This window comes from Acinonyx jubatus, chromosome C2 (genome assembly GCF_027475565.1).
Source record: "Acinonyx jubatus isolate Ajub_Pintada_27869175 chromosome C2, VMU_Ajub_asm_v1.0, whole genome shotgun sequence".
In the NCBI taxonomy this organism is placed as follows: domain Eukaryota; kingdom Metazoa; phylum Chordata; class Mammalia; order Carnivora; family Felidae; genus Acinonyx; species Acinonyx jubatus.
The window spans coordinates 49,713,193-49,726,124 of record NC_069384.1 but is presented as its reverse complement, the minus strand read 5'-3'; the positions used below and the strand labels follow the sequence as shown (position 1 = coordinate 49,726,124).

General features: G+C 36.4%; 1 long non-coding RNA gene across 1 annotated transcript; it reads right to left on the bottom strand.

Moving 5' to 3' along the window:
• Nucleotides 1–6,816: 6,816 nt before the first annotated feature.
• On the bottom strand, nt 6,817–11,922 carry LOC128315054 (uncharacterized). Its single transcript, XR_008297421.1, has 2 exons — nt 11,739–11,922; nt 6,817–6,949 (listed from the first exon to the last, which is right to left on the bottom strand). It is a non-coding gene; the product is annotated as an uncharacterized LOC128315054 (long non-coding RNA).
• Nucleotides 11,923–12,932: the final 1,010 nt, after the last annotated feature.

The following is a 12,932-nucleotide window of genomic DNA, read 5'->3' as shown; positions in this document are numbered from 1 at the left end:
TCACATGTAAATAACAAATCCCTTAAATGTAAAGATGACAAATATGTTAATATGTGTGAAAGCTTATGACACAAAGCTTCCCAGATGGAGAACATTCACAAAAACTACCCTTTTCCTTGTAAGTATGCATTGGAGCTGTGCGGCAGGCACTACGCAAAACAGCCACTGAGAATTCCCTGTTCGAATGCATTTCCAGTTCCTCTGGTTTGTTCGGTGGCTTTCTGACATGATTTTGCAAGTATCATACATGCACGTGTGCGCGCGCACACACACACACACACACACACACACACACACACACAGTGTGTTATCTTAATGCTTTAAACTGGCTCAAGTGATTGGCCTCCCTTCACAGTTGTGATTTCTGCTTCCCTCCTGATGATGCTATTTTTGGCAGTTTTGGTTAAGTTACTCTTTTCCAGTCCAGGATTATCTATGCTCAACACACTCTAACCACTCGCAAAATTGTTCAAGTGTTGATAAGCACTAAGACCACATATTGTCTTTCTCAAATTCAGTTCCTGTATTCCTGGAGACCTAGTATTCATCTAGATGAGACCCTTTCAAGTGGCAAACTAGAATTCATACGTAGAATTTTGATGAGAATAATGACTAGTCTAGAAATTGTAATAAGAGCAATGGTGATAGGAACTGAAAATTGGCTTTTATGTTAGACCAAAAATTAAAAAGGGGATATAAACAACCTTTTCAGGTATATAATGGTCTGCCATAAGGCATCAAGAAACAATAAACTTTCCTTTCTCTAATATCAGAAAATGGGATTAAGTCAAATGAATGAAAATAAAAGGATTACAGGTTTTAAAAAAGCACAATATAAAAAATAATAGAAATTTAGTCAGGAAATTCTTGTTACTGAAAATATGAAGCAGAAGATTTTCAGTCTCCACCTTATGGAAATAAGGTATGGAGAACATACAGAGAGAATGAATGCCAAGAGCAGATTATTAGGATCATTGACAATTAAGGTGCATCCAATGCGAACATTCTCCAATCCTAGTTGACTTTTTTTGAGAGAGAGCACAAAGAGACTTTTTCTAAGAAAATAGCATATGGACCCCATTTAGAATATGGAAAAGTTTAATTAATCAAAAAGTAATAAATCACAGTTATATATCAACCTAATGGTAGACTGCATAGAGGATAGGGATGAAATTCAGGATACGACTCCTAAACAAAAGATAGAAGAGGATTACAACCACTTTTAAGGTTGGGATGATAAAGGCTCACCCTAAGAAGGAAATTTTATATTCATTATAATAATGTCTGTATACTTGGTATTTTCTACCAGGTGAGTTTTGTTACTTAGCTGTGAACCTTCAGCCTTATCCTATGCTTACTCCTCCCATGATTAATGAAGGAAAGCAAGATATAGTATTTGACATGATCCTGCCTCAGAAATAATTCCAGAAAATAAACCTCATAGGAAAATAAACATAATTTGTACACCATTTGGAATTAGCAAATTACTAGCAAATAACACAGTCCACATCTGAAAATTTATACGTAAATCACTTAACTAGTGAAATTTTTTTGTGAAATGTTAGTTTTTTATAAAAAATAAAACATTACTATAAATTTTATATATAAAATAATAGACATTATTATTTTATAAGCCAGAACACTGATTAACTCTTGGAAATTGAACTAGAATAGCATTATAACTTAACACAGTAGAGCCTGAGAGAGGCCAAGATTTGGAAGTAGACCTAGAGAATTTTCCAGTGCTGCCCAGCTGAGGTTTTAGCTGATAGGAAAAGCCTAGAGGAGACTGAGTGAGGAGGGGGATTTTGAGTTTTCTGATCGGCTGAAAGTCTGGTGATTTCCCTTACACAACAACACTGTTCAGGAAAATGTCAACCACCTCCTTTGTATTTTAAGGACTAAGGGGTGTCCTAGGTTATTGAAAAGGAGACTGTCTACACAAATTAGTTCCAACTGGGTACAGACAGTTGCAGATCTGTTAGTAACAAATGGATTCTCTGTTGGGAGATTCTGGCAAAAGACACACTTTTAATCTATACCTACATACCTATCCTCTATCTATGTAAACTATCTACAATATATCTAGTAGCTGGCTACCTATATAGCAAAGTGTTCTGTTGTGTTCTCATAGCATAAATTTGTGGTTTATTTCCCATGAGATTCTGTGGTATTAATGTGTGGTACTTTCCATGCCATAGGAAAATGCACTTCTTACATCTCTGACGTGGGAAGCCCAATCGATTGCCCACCCCAACTACTGTGTCCTAAAGTCCATCATTGTGTTCATGTTGAGGATACACTTCCCAAAGACTGCTGTCAGGCACTTACTGAGCATGGCAGGGATACTAAGGTGAACCTACTCCTGGGAGAGGAGAGACAGCTCTGATGACAGACCTTGGCTCTGCAAGGTCCCATCAGCCTTGCTGAATGTTCATAGATCTAAGTTACAGTGTAAGAAGCTTTTTTTTTCCTTCCATCTGTCTTTCATAAGTCAGACCTGTGTTGCAGACAGATGGCTCCTGGTTCTGTTCCCTTTGTTTTCTGACCTGTTTTTTCCCTAATAAATCTTTTGGTGCTTACTCCCAATTTGGGGTCTGCTTCTTGAAGGATGAGACTAAAATAAGCAGTGGATGATGAATTTCACTGAGGTGGAAGATGAGACAGGGTTGTAGGATGAAGTTGAATGAAATATGGCTTTGAATTCCAGAAGGAAGGCTTTTGAAACTTAGAAAGGCCTTTGCATTCACTATGGATAACATCACGCTTGATGCCTACTCATTTGGGAGATCACAGAAACGTTGATATTCTTTACTTTAAACTTCCTTAGTTGTGTAATGGAGATGTATTAAGTTAACTGCCTTGGCACACTGAGAATATTATGTGCATATGACACACGATAGTGTACATTTCTAGAAATTATGAATAGGGAGAGTATTAATGCAAAAGCTTTTATATGAGATATAATGCAGTCTTCCAAAGATTTGTTTTATTCTAAATACCAGAGATAAAGTATAGACCTTTTTTTAAGCTAAGTGATAATCATTGTACATATTGTCCAGGAGTGAAGAAAGATTATAAAGAAAACATTATTAACCCCAGGTAGGCCATTATCATTGTTAGTGTTCTGAACAGTGGACGTATGCTTCCATTTGCTATAGCTATTTCTTTTCTTCATTAAAAAAAATATCCTATAAACTTTGATTTTATGCAGATGCAAATGCTAAAGTGGGGCAGGAAAAAGCAGTCATTCATCAACACATAGATTTTGAGATTTAATTACTTTTTAAATATTTCCCATAATTATTCTTCTGTTCCAGATGTCTAGTTTACCCTCTGGATACCCTGGAGATTTTTGCAACATTTATAGTAAATTGTAAAATTCTTGGATTAATATAGAGTTTGAAGAGTTTGTGAATTCATTTTATTTGATGTATTTTCTAATGGCTTCTAGTTTTGAAATGATCAGTTAAGAATTTAGTGGCAAGAATTTAAAATTCTGGATTGACATCATTTGTGTGGAAAATGAAAGCATGTTATTTCATTATCAGAGATGCATAAAAACAGCAAGCTGAATTTCTTACCTTGACAACTTAATGTCTATCTCTTAGCATAGTTTTCATAAGAAGTGTGATAATCTGTTAATTACGAATCCTTAGATTCAATGTAAAGAAGTTCATGTAACAAAAGGCATATTAACATAGGGTGAAAAAAATAGTAAATGTTCTATATGCAATCTGAATTCCTGTTTCTGTCACATAAAGAATGACATTATAATAAAAATCAAAGAAATACAGGCTCAAATCTGATGTCACCTAGATATTTCCGTGGTATTAGTTTCCTCCAATTTGTACATATTTCTGATTCAACTGTGTGTCTCCCAAAAATTTTACTTGAAAGTAAAGCTAAGACCTATCGAAACAAATATTTCAGGGGCGCCTGGGTGGCTCAGTTGGTTGCGCATCCAACTCTTGATTTCAGCTCAGGTCATGATCTCACAGTTTGTGGGATCCGGCCCTGTGTCAGGCTCTGCTGACAGAGCAGAGCTTGCTTGAGATACTCTCTCTCCCTCTCTCTCTACTCCTCCCCCCACTCATGTGTGTGCATGTGCACTCTCTCCTCTCTCTCTCTTTCAAAAATAGATTTAAAAAAACTATTTGAAATTTCTGAAGGGAATTAGCAAAATTCTTAAATGCTTTTCCAATATCTTGGTCAACTTGTATACTTATTGCTACAGGTGCTTACTAGAAGAACTGGTGGCACTTGACTTTGTGGTTGTACTTATGGAGTTTGCTCATTTCACTTAAATTCAAAATCTAGTAAAGAAAATATTAATGGGAATATAAAAGGAGAATGCAAGCAAATGGGAATTGTGAACAAGATTATGGCAGAAGAGCATAGGTAAATGCCTTACCAAATACAGGAAAGGGAATAAAGTGAGAGTAAGAAAGGCCAAGCAGCCAGGAGCAGAGCTAACCAAGGTGAAAGGAGCATAACAGGAAAGAAAGCCAGAGAATTAACTAGCAACCAGATTATGGAGTGCCTTTTAGGTCATAATAAGGATTTGTGGCTTTTCCTCAGTGATAAGATAAGTCTTTGGGAGATTTTGACCAGAAGACAAATATCAGGTTTACATTTGAAGAACACTATTCTGGTTGCTATAGTGAAGATAAACTGAAGAAACCAGATAGAAAGTAAGAATTGCTGGTGGTTTCTATCAAACTGGTGACAGCAGTCAAGTTTAAAAAGTGATGGAATGTTGAATAGAGGACTTTGTTTTTTAAAAGTTCGCATTAAGCCACTTTACTTTGACAAAAGATCTATATTTGTACCTGTTTTTGCTAACCAAAATAAAGAGGATTTTTGCTTTCATGAAGACAGTTGAAAAGCAAAAATAGCATTCAGCATTTGTTCTGCAGCAAACCCCCAGCAGCAAGAGTGGCGCCACCAAGCTCCTTTCTCCGGAACTACACTTGGTGTCTCAGCACCAATCTGCCATAGCTTTGAACTGTGTGAGCAGCTGTGCTTTGTCTCAGTTTATTTTGTGCACCTTTAGCAAGATGTGTCCTGAAGTATCAGAAAAGCCTAAGAGAGGTAATTTTGGGGTCTGGAAACACTTTAAAAAGTTCCATATAAATTAATGGTAACTGCTTCTTGCTTTATAGCATCATTTTGGTCTATGAAAAACTTTATAACAATGCTCTACTTGTGGCTAGCAGTGAAACTGTATATTACAAAGGTACAGCAGAGAGACTTTCTGACTGACCAGAGTGAGCTTCAAAATTTAGGGAGTACCTGAACTTGGTACCAATGTTTTGGCTTAAGCAACTAAAATAGAGTTACTGTTAACTGAGCTGGGAAAGATAGAAGAACTAAATTTTGGATATGCTAAGTCTGAGATCTCCATTGGACATCCAAACGGATGTTGAGTGAGCAATTGAATGTCTGATTCTGGAATTAAATGGTGATATAAGAGCAGCAACAATCAGCATATAGGTGGTGTTTTAAAACATGAGACTGGATGAATTCATAGAGACAAGAGGTCCAAGGGCTGGGACCTGGAGCAACCCAACTATTAGAGGTCTGGAGAAACTAACAAAAAGAGACTAAGAAAAATGTTCAGAAATGTAGGAGGAAATCCAGTGATTTTTCTAAAAGACCTAAAGAGGAAAGTATTTTATGTAGAAAATGATTACCAATGCCAAACATTGTTACTAGGTCAAATAAGACATCTGGGAGACAACTACTAGATTTAAAATATACATGTTATTGGTGAACATATAATGGGTTACAAATCTTTTTTTAAGGGAGAAATTCCCATTACTAAAACATCAGTTTCTTAAGTTTTCATTTAGTGACTAATTATCTGTAAAAAGAATATAGGGGCTTACCCAGCAGAAAAATAAAAGGCAAAATCAAATTTTGGCCTTTTATATAATACTTATACATGATTAAAATAAAAAATAATATAAAATAGAGAAGAGTGGACTAAAAAGAGAAAATACATAGTATTACTAATTTTTCCTGCATGGATATGTATTTAAAATTGATTTTATACCCGCATGGTAACAATTTCAGAATGTCTCTATTTTGGCAAAACTTACACATGGAAAAAATGTGGTTTTTTTTTCTTCTTCAGTTATTTTACTGTGATGTGGAAGGCATTTTACCTATTACACTGGGCAGTTCAGAGGCTTTCTGGAACCCTGTTTGTCACTGAGTATAAAAGGTCATCATGAATGTCATTTACTGATATTAAACACAGCAACATGGGCCATTGAAGAGAATAATCTCCTATTTAATTAGAGTAGGAGGATCTCTGGAACCATCAACCAGCTGTCTGCTTCTAACTGTGATGTTAAGAGGAAACTGAATTGGAAGAATATGGACAATGTTAGAAATACCTAAGTAGCATTTAATAATCTAAAATTTAGAGATATTCAAAGTTTAAGGTCAATTTTCAAGAGTGTCACACACACACACACACACACACACACACACACAAGCACCTTATATTCTACATTCATTTAAGCCTCTTAAAAACAGAAAAAGCTTAACATTTCACTGCCCTCATTGTCTCCATCTGAGTGAAATTGAAATAATTACCCTTACAATGTCTTTCATTCTGTGACCTTCAAAGTCAAAGCTGCAGTCATACATAGCTGATGTGTTTTTGTTGTTTTTTGTTGTTGTTTTTTTCCCCCTAATTTACCTGACTAATTGCTTAACACTATGCTTCACTTAGGCAAGATAAAATAGGCTGGAGAGGGACAAGAATTAGAAACATTTTCCTAACAGGTATCCCTAGAATTGAGATGTCAATATAAAGAGCTTTTATTGCCTCAAAAGCTTTTTAGAAGCATTTCTTTGGTCTTGATTTGTAGACAGTTACTATCTTGATTTGTAGATGATGGGAAAGTTCATATCCTATTCCATTTCACTGAGAATTCTAAAAGAAGAAATTTGATAAAACTAAGGAAAATGCAAAATTGATAGCAATGATTTTTTTAATCAAATGGAAATAATTTCTGAAGATGATGTGTTGGCATTTCAAGGTTTGCTTTAGGACCTGGAAAGCATTTAAAGCAGACTTCTTTTGAGTTGCTTCATTTTTGGAGATTTTAAGTTATACATACATTCCATGCCAGATCTTCTAAAATAATCTATTACCATGTGGTTTATAATGTGGTAGCTGCAAGTGTCAAGGAAGGATGTGCTACTCCATCTCATTTTTAGCTTGGCTATCTGGTCTGAATTGGGCTTTGGTATAATGAGATGGGAGTCAGGTCAGGTTTATTTCAGAGACACAGAAATAAAAATTGCTATTCAGTTTGTTAGTCTGCTAAATGAAGGTCCTCTGTTAAAATTGGAAAAAAACTCTCTAATGGACTATATGCTAGAGGTACACAGTCTCTCACTGGCAAGTACACTAGTTATAATGCATTAATATGTTATTAAAAAGAAAAAGCAGCCACAACCACAGCAGTCCTATACACTCATATTCTTGCTATAGGACTATAGTAACTTTCCTATACTTTTTTGTAAGTATTTATTCAGACAACCCATATACCATATGTTCCACCACTTAAATTATACAATCCAGTGGTTTTGAATATGTTCATAAAGTTGTGCAACCATCACCATAATCAATGTTAGAACCCCCAAAGACATCCTGCACTTATTAAGGGGGGACTTCTGATTTACCACCAACCTCTCTGGCCCCTGGCAACCATCAGTCTACTTTCTGTCTCTATGGATTTGCCTATTCTAGATCCTTCATATAAATGGAATCATTTATATGCTTCCACCTCTTGGCTATTACAAATAATGCTGCTATGAACATGCAAAGATCTTTTCAGGACCCAGCTTTCAATTCTTTTGAATATATACTCAAAAGTAAAATTGCTGAATCATATGGTGATTCCATATTTACATTTTTGAGAAACTGCCACACTGTTTTCCATAGAGACTACACAATTTTATATTCCCACCAACAGTGCATAAGGGCTCCAATTTCTCTCCACATCCTCACCACCACTTAATTCCTGTTTCTTTTCTTTTTTCTATTCTTTTCTTGACCGGTGCTGTATCAGTGGGTGAGTGGTGACATCTTATTGTGGTTTTGAAGTGCATTTCCCTAATAATGATGTTGAATACCCTTTCATAGGCTTGTTGGTCCTGTACCCATTTTGACAATGTAGTCTGGAGGGAACTTGATTATCTAGATATCCTGCAGGCCATCTCAGTGGACCCACTGTATTGATGCCATCATGTTAATTGGAGCAGAAGTTGTAGTTCTCAGAGTGCCCCAGTATAGACACTTGTACACCAGATGGTACTATATAAATCCTCTCAAAATTCAGGGACATCCTGTGGTGCCTGGGTGCCTTGGTCAGTTGAGCATCATACTCTTGATTTGGGCTCAGGTCATGACCTCACATCTTGTGGGTTTGAGCCCTGCATAGGGCTCCGTGCTGACGGTGTGGAGCCTGCTTGGGATTCTCTCTCCCTCTCTATCTCTGCCTCTACCCTGCTCGCTTGCTCTCTCTCTCTCTCTCTCTCTCTCTCTCTCAAAATAAGGTCAGCTTTAAAAAAAGATTCAGGGACATGCCATATTATTTAAGTTTTTAAGAGTGTTCATATGCTGAGACATCTCCAAAGTAAAGAACATGTTATTATACCTTGTACTTCCTAAACACTAAGAGGCACGTCACATGCAGATCTCTTCAGATTTTGGAGATAATGCATACCAGATTTGAGATTACTGCAAAAAAATTGTTTACTGGTGTGTTGGAACGACCACAGCTTTGAAAATTGCCCAGAATATAAGAGGGAGCTCTATAAAAGACTTGACCTGTGATACAGGTGGGCCTTGCTTCTTGGGACATGTGACCCAACAGATTCCATGATGTTGTAGGTATTTGTGGTAGGTAAAGACTTTCTCTGAATTTCTGAAGCCCTATTAGATGAGTTGCAGCATAGATTCCTGGAGGCTCTGGAATAATGCTATGTTGTAATCTTCAAATAAACATTTACCACCTGAAAAGCAACTTCTGCTGTGGTCCTGACCCCTAAGTAGATACTGAGCACCTAACATGGGGCATCAAATGATTACATGTTCAGAAAGAGTCTACCAAGTTATAAATTCAGGTAAGAAGATCACTGAAGTGTGGTATTGTAGAAGTGGTTTATTCAGGATTGGTCCTGAACTGGCCTAGAGGACATAAATATAAACAAGTTTGCCATAGAGCTCCGAGCCACCGACCACTGTTTGAGCTTCTCCCAGAAAACATACCTATAGCCCTGTGGAGTATTCTCTACAACCAAGTAATGGATTTGGAATAAAAATCTGGGCCTGGTTTGTGATTGGGATGGCTCAAGGGCTGAAGATGGACTGCTGCTATTCTACAGCCTTACCTGGGATTGGTCCTGAAAGACAGCGTTGAGGTAAACCTTCCTAGTCAGTAGGGCTTTGACCAATTTATGAAGACTTAAGCTGGTATGAAAGGAGAAGCATCCTAAGTTATATATACTCCTGTACTTCTTGACATTTGAAAGATCTTGACTGGTAGGTTAGGAATTTGGGAGCAGCAAGAATGGAAGATGAAAAGCAAAGAAGTTTGGGAGTGTGTGTGGTAGTAGTGGACAGAAAAGGTACAAATCATTTATTTCTCAAATCAGTGACCACCTATGGGCTGCTGTATGGAAAGCCACCTGTATCTAAGTTTTAGAACCTCTGGATATGAATTGAAATTGGGTTTGTGGAAACCTGTAGACCAGGCTCTCTCCTTTGAGTTGTATACCAAGCAGTGTCTTTAACTTTCTCCTTTGATGTGTCAAAACTACCATCGGTTTTTTGCTTCACTGGTTTTTAACTACTCAACAAATGATTGACTCAGCTCCTTTGTATTTTTCTTTGGCCTTCCCATTTCAAGATCTATTTTTGAGAACATTCATGGCTTATTTACATTGCTTTGTGGACTATGATGTTACACTGGTCAGATCACTCTAAATCTGTCTGTAGCTAAATGAGGGAAGAGTGACAAGATGCTTGTGCCAGTCAGCATCAGATAGCTTTTCTGTACAATTAGTATAAAACAGTCTGAACTTAATGAGAAATTCCGAGACAGTTCACTGCGCTGAATTGTTCACGTGTGTACTGTGCTAGGGTACTGTTCAAATTCCAGAGGAGCAGTTAAAGGAAATCAGTGCCCATATTGTCCTAGCCATTGCCAGGACAGATGAACACATGCATCCCCATTGCCCACCATGCCTAATAATTTGACCTTCCTTAGGGGCTGAAGGATGCCTTTTGGATATAGTCATAAGAATGAGACAGACTTGGGGTTGGATATGGGACTAATTTTTTATTAATGTCAATTTTTGATATAATCAGAAGTTCCACTAGTGAAAGCAGAAACCTGATGAATTTCCTACAGAATATCTTTCATTTATTCTTATCAACAGCATTATTGTAGGAACCACTTCTTACTCACCCTCACAAATTTACAAAAATTGTAGCAGCCTTCTCTAAAACCTGCTTTTCACCATGCAATTTTGAACATTTGCACTGAAGCTTAGGTTAAAATGTATCTTTGTTTCCTAAATCAGTCTTTACTGTGAATGCTGTATGGGTTCCCATTTTACCTCCGGTTTCTAAGCCATATATATGTCAACCATCCTTTGCTGTAAGCCAAACCAGCCTCCCATTTTTCCATCCAGGCGTGGTACCCTGGAGCCTTTTATTGCTGGGAGAGCAATCCTAGCAGAGGTAAAGCCTTTGTCATTCTTTATTTCTGTTCCCTAGAATTTCCTAGCACAAAATAGTGGACAAGTGATATTTGGTATGTGGCTAAATAAATAAATGAAGAAATTAAATATTAAGTTTGGATGGTAACATTATTATTCTAGAATAATACTAATTTTGGTGAAATAATCTTCAGATCATTAGTGTTTTTTTCACCATCATGCTATGGCACCAGGGTATGTACACATTCTATTGGAATTAAAGTTGAGGAAAAATCCATTTTAAAAATTTAGCAAAATCCAAGTGAAGATCAGGGACACCTATAGGCACTAGTGGGAGCTGAAATTCTGCCTCCCTTCCACTCACTCTGTCTTGAGCTTTTCCCCTCATTTCAGCCAAAGAAGAAGAAGAAAATTAGTGGACAGGTAAAAAATAAGACATTAATGGGTTTCTACTGGTTGGATTTATCAGTGATGAGCAGTGGGATTAAACCTTTTAGCTCTTATATGGGAGGGCATTTTCAGATGAGTGGGATTTTCCACAAGACCAGAACATTAGAGCCAAAGGAGATGTTGCCTCTTTAGAAATGTCTCTGTTTCAAGAATCCCAGGTGCTAAAACTGGGGCTACTCTATTCTAACCTTTAAAAAAATAGCTATGCTCTTTGTAGCTGCTGTTTTATGTGCCTTTAACCCTCTTGCCACTTCTGAATCTTCCTTTATATACATCATTGGAATGTTAGTCTGGAATTCAGGTGAGGGCTAAATGGGCAGGATCATGAGAAGGCCATTTGGTCTACTTGTAGTTTTGTAATTTATTTGTCATTAATCACTCATGCCAAATGAGTTCTCCATGTGGTTTAGCATTAGCACACAATGAGATGCCATTTGGAAAAGGTCTCTTGTGGTACTACATAACATTATTGCATATTTAGAGACTGTATTACATATATACATTACATATGTTTAAAAAATGTACAAAATGTTACATACGTTGACTTTATTTTAACATCACAGTGTGCCTATGGACAAAAGTCCTGTTACTATCATCATTCTCACTTTTGAGGATTTTGAGACAAAATTGAGTTGTTCAATTTCATACAGCTGTTAAGAGAAGTAATTAGAATGACAAATAGTCTGACTCCATATTCCACAATCCTAATTTCTTCACTATTAATTCTTCTCCATAAACAGAACATATATTTGACAGACCTTGTCTCAGGAAATGTAAACTTGGTGTATCTATGAAAATACTAGGCCAAATCAAGTAATGGATTCATTTTACAAATATCTAATTCCTACCTTGTGACAAGTCTTGTGTTTCACTATTTACCCACTTCTCTGGCCAATAACCTACACAAATTAATATGGCCTACAACAATAATAACCAGAATGATAATATAATTAAAGTAAGGAAAGCTTTGTCTTCTATAACATTTAAGTAAAACAATTGAAAATAATAAAAAATGAACATGAGTAAAATAAAATTTTGGAGATAGCTATATATTGAAGAGGTAAATTAGAAGGAAAGAGAGGAAAGAAATTCTGTGCACAATTATATTCCCAAGCTAGAAAATAGTGTGACAACTTTAGATTTATGAAAGAACAAAATAACTTTTTCATGTATCCAGGGTTTAGTAGTACTCATCTCTGAATTGTGTCAGAGGGAAAGAAACCATTTTGTCAAGCTCTTAGAAGAATGTGAAATGAATTATCTGATGGAAGTTTTTAATTATAAGGCACTAGACAATGAAATATTTCAATAAGATGTTGTAGTTCAGAAATAGTAAGAGAAATTCACTTAGCAAATCTAGCATTGCCTTTACAGTCATTGGTCTACTTTCTCCTAATGAGGTTGGTCAGATGAAAATAGACTTAAGTGCAGCCTTAAATGTAATGAAAAATCATTTATAGTCAAAGGCCTGTAACCCTTTTCTACTAATACATTAGGAATGACTTCTTTCATTCTTGCTGATACCACTTTATGAAACCTGAACTTTACACTTTCCTCTGAGTCCTGAACTGAAATACTTTCTTCTCTCAATGCATATGGGGAGCAGTATATCTCTCTCAAAATGAAACATTTATTTTTTTTTAATTTTTTATATGTATTTATTTTTGAGAGAGAGAGAGAGAGAGAGAGAGATCGTGAGCAAGGGAGAGAAAGAGAGAGAGAGGGAGACACAT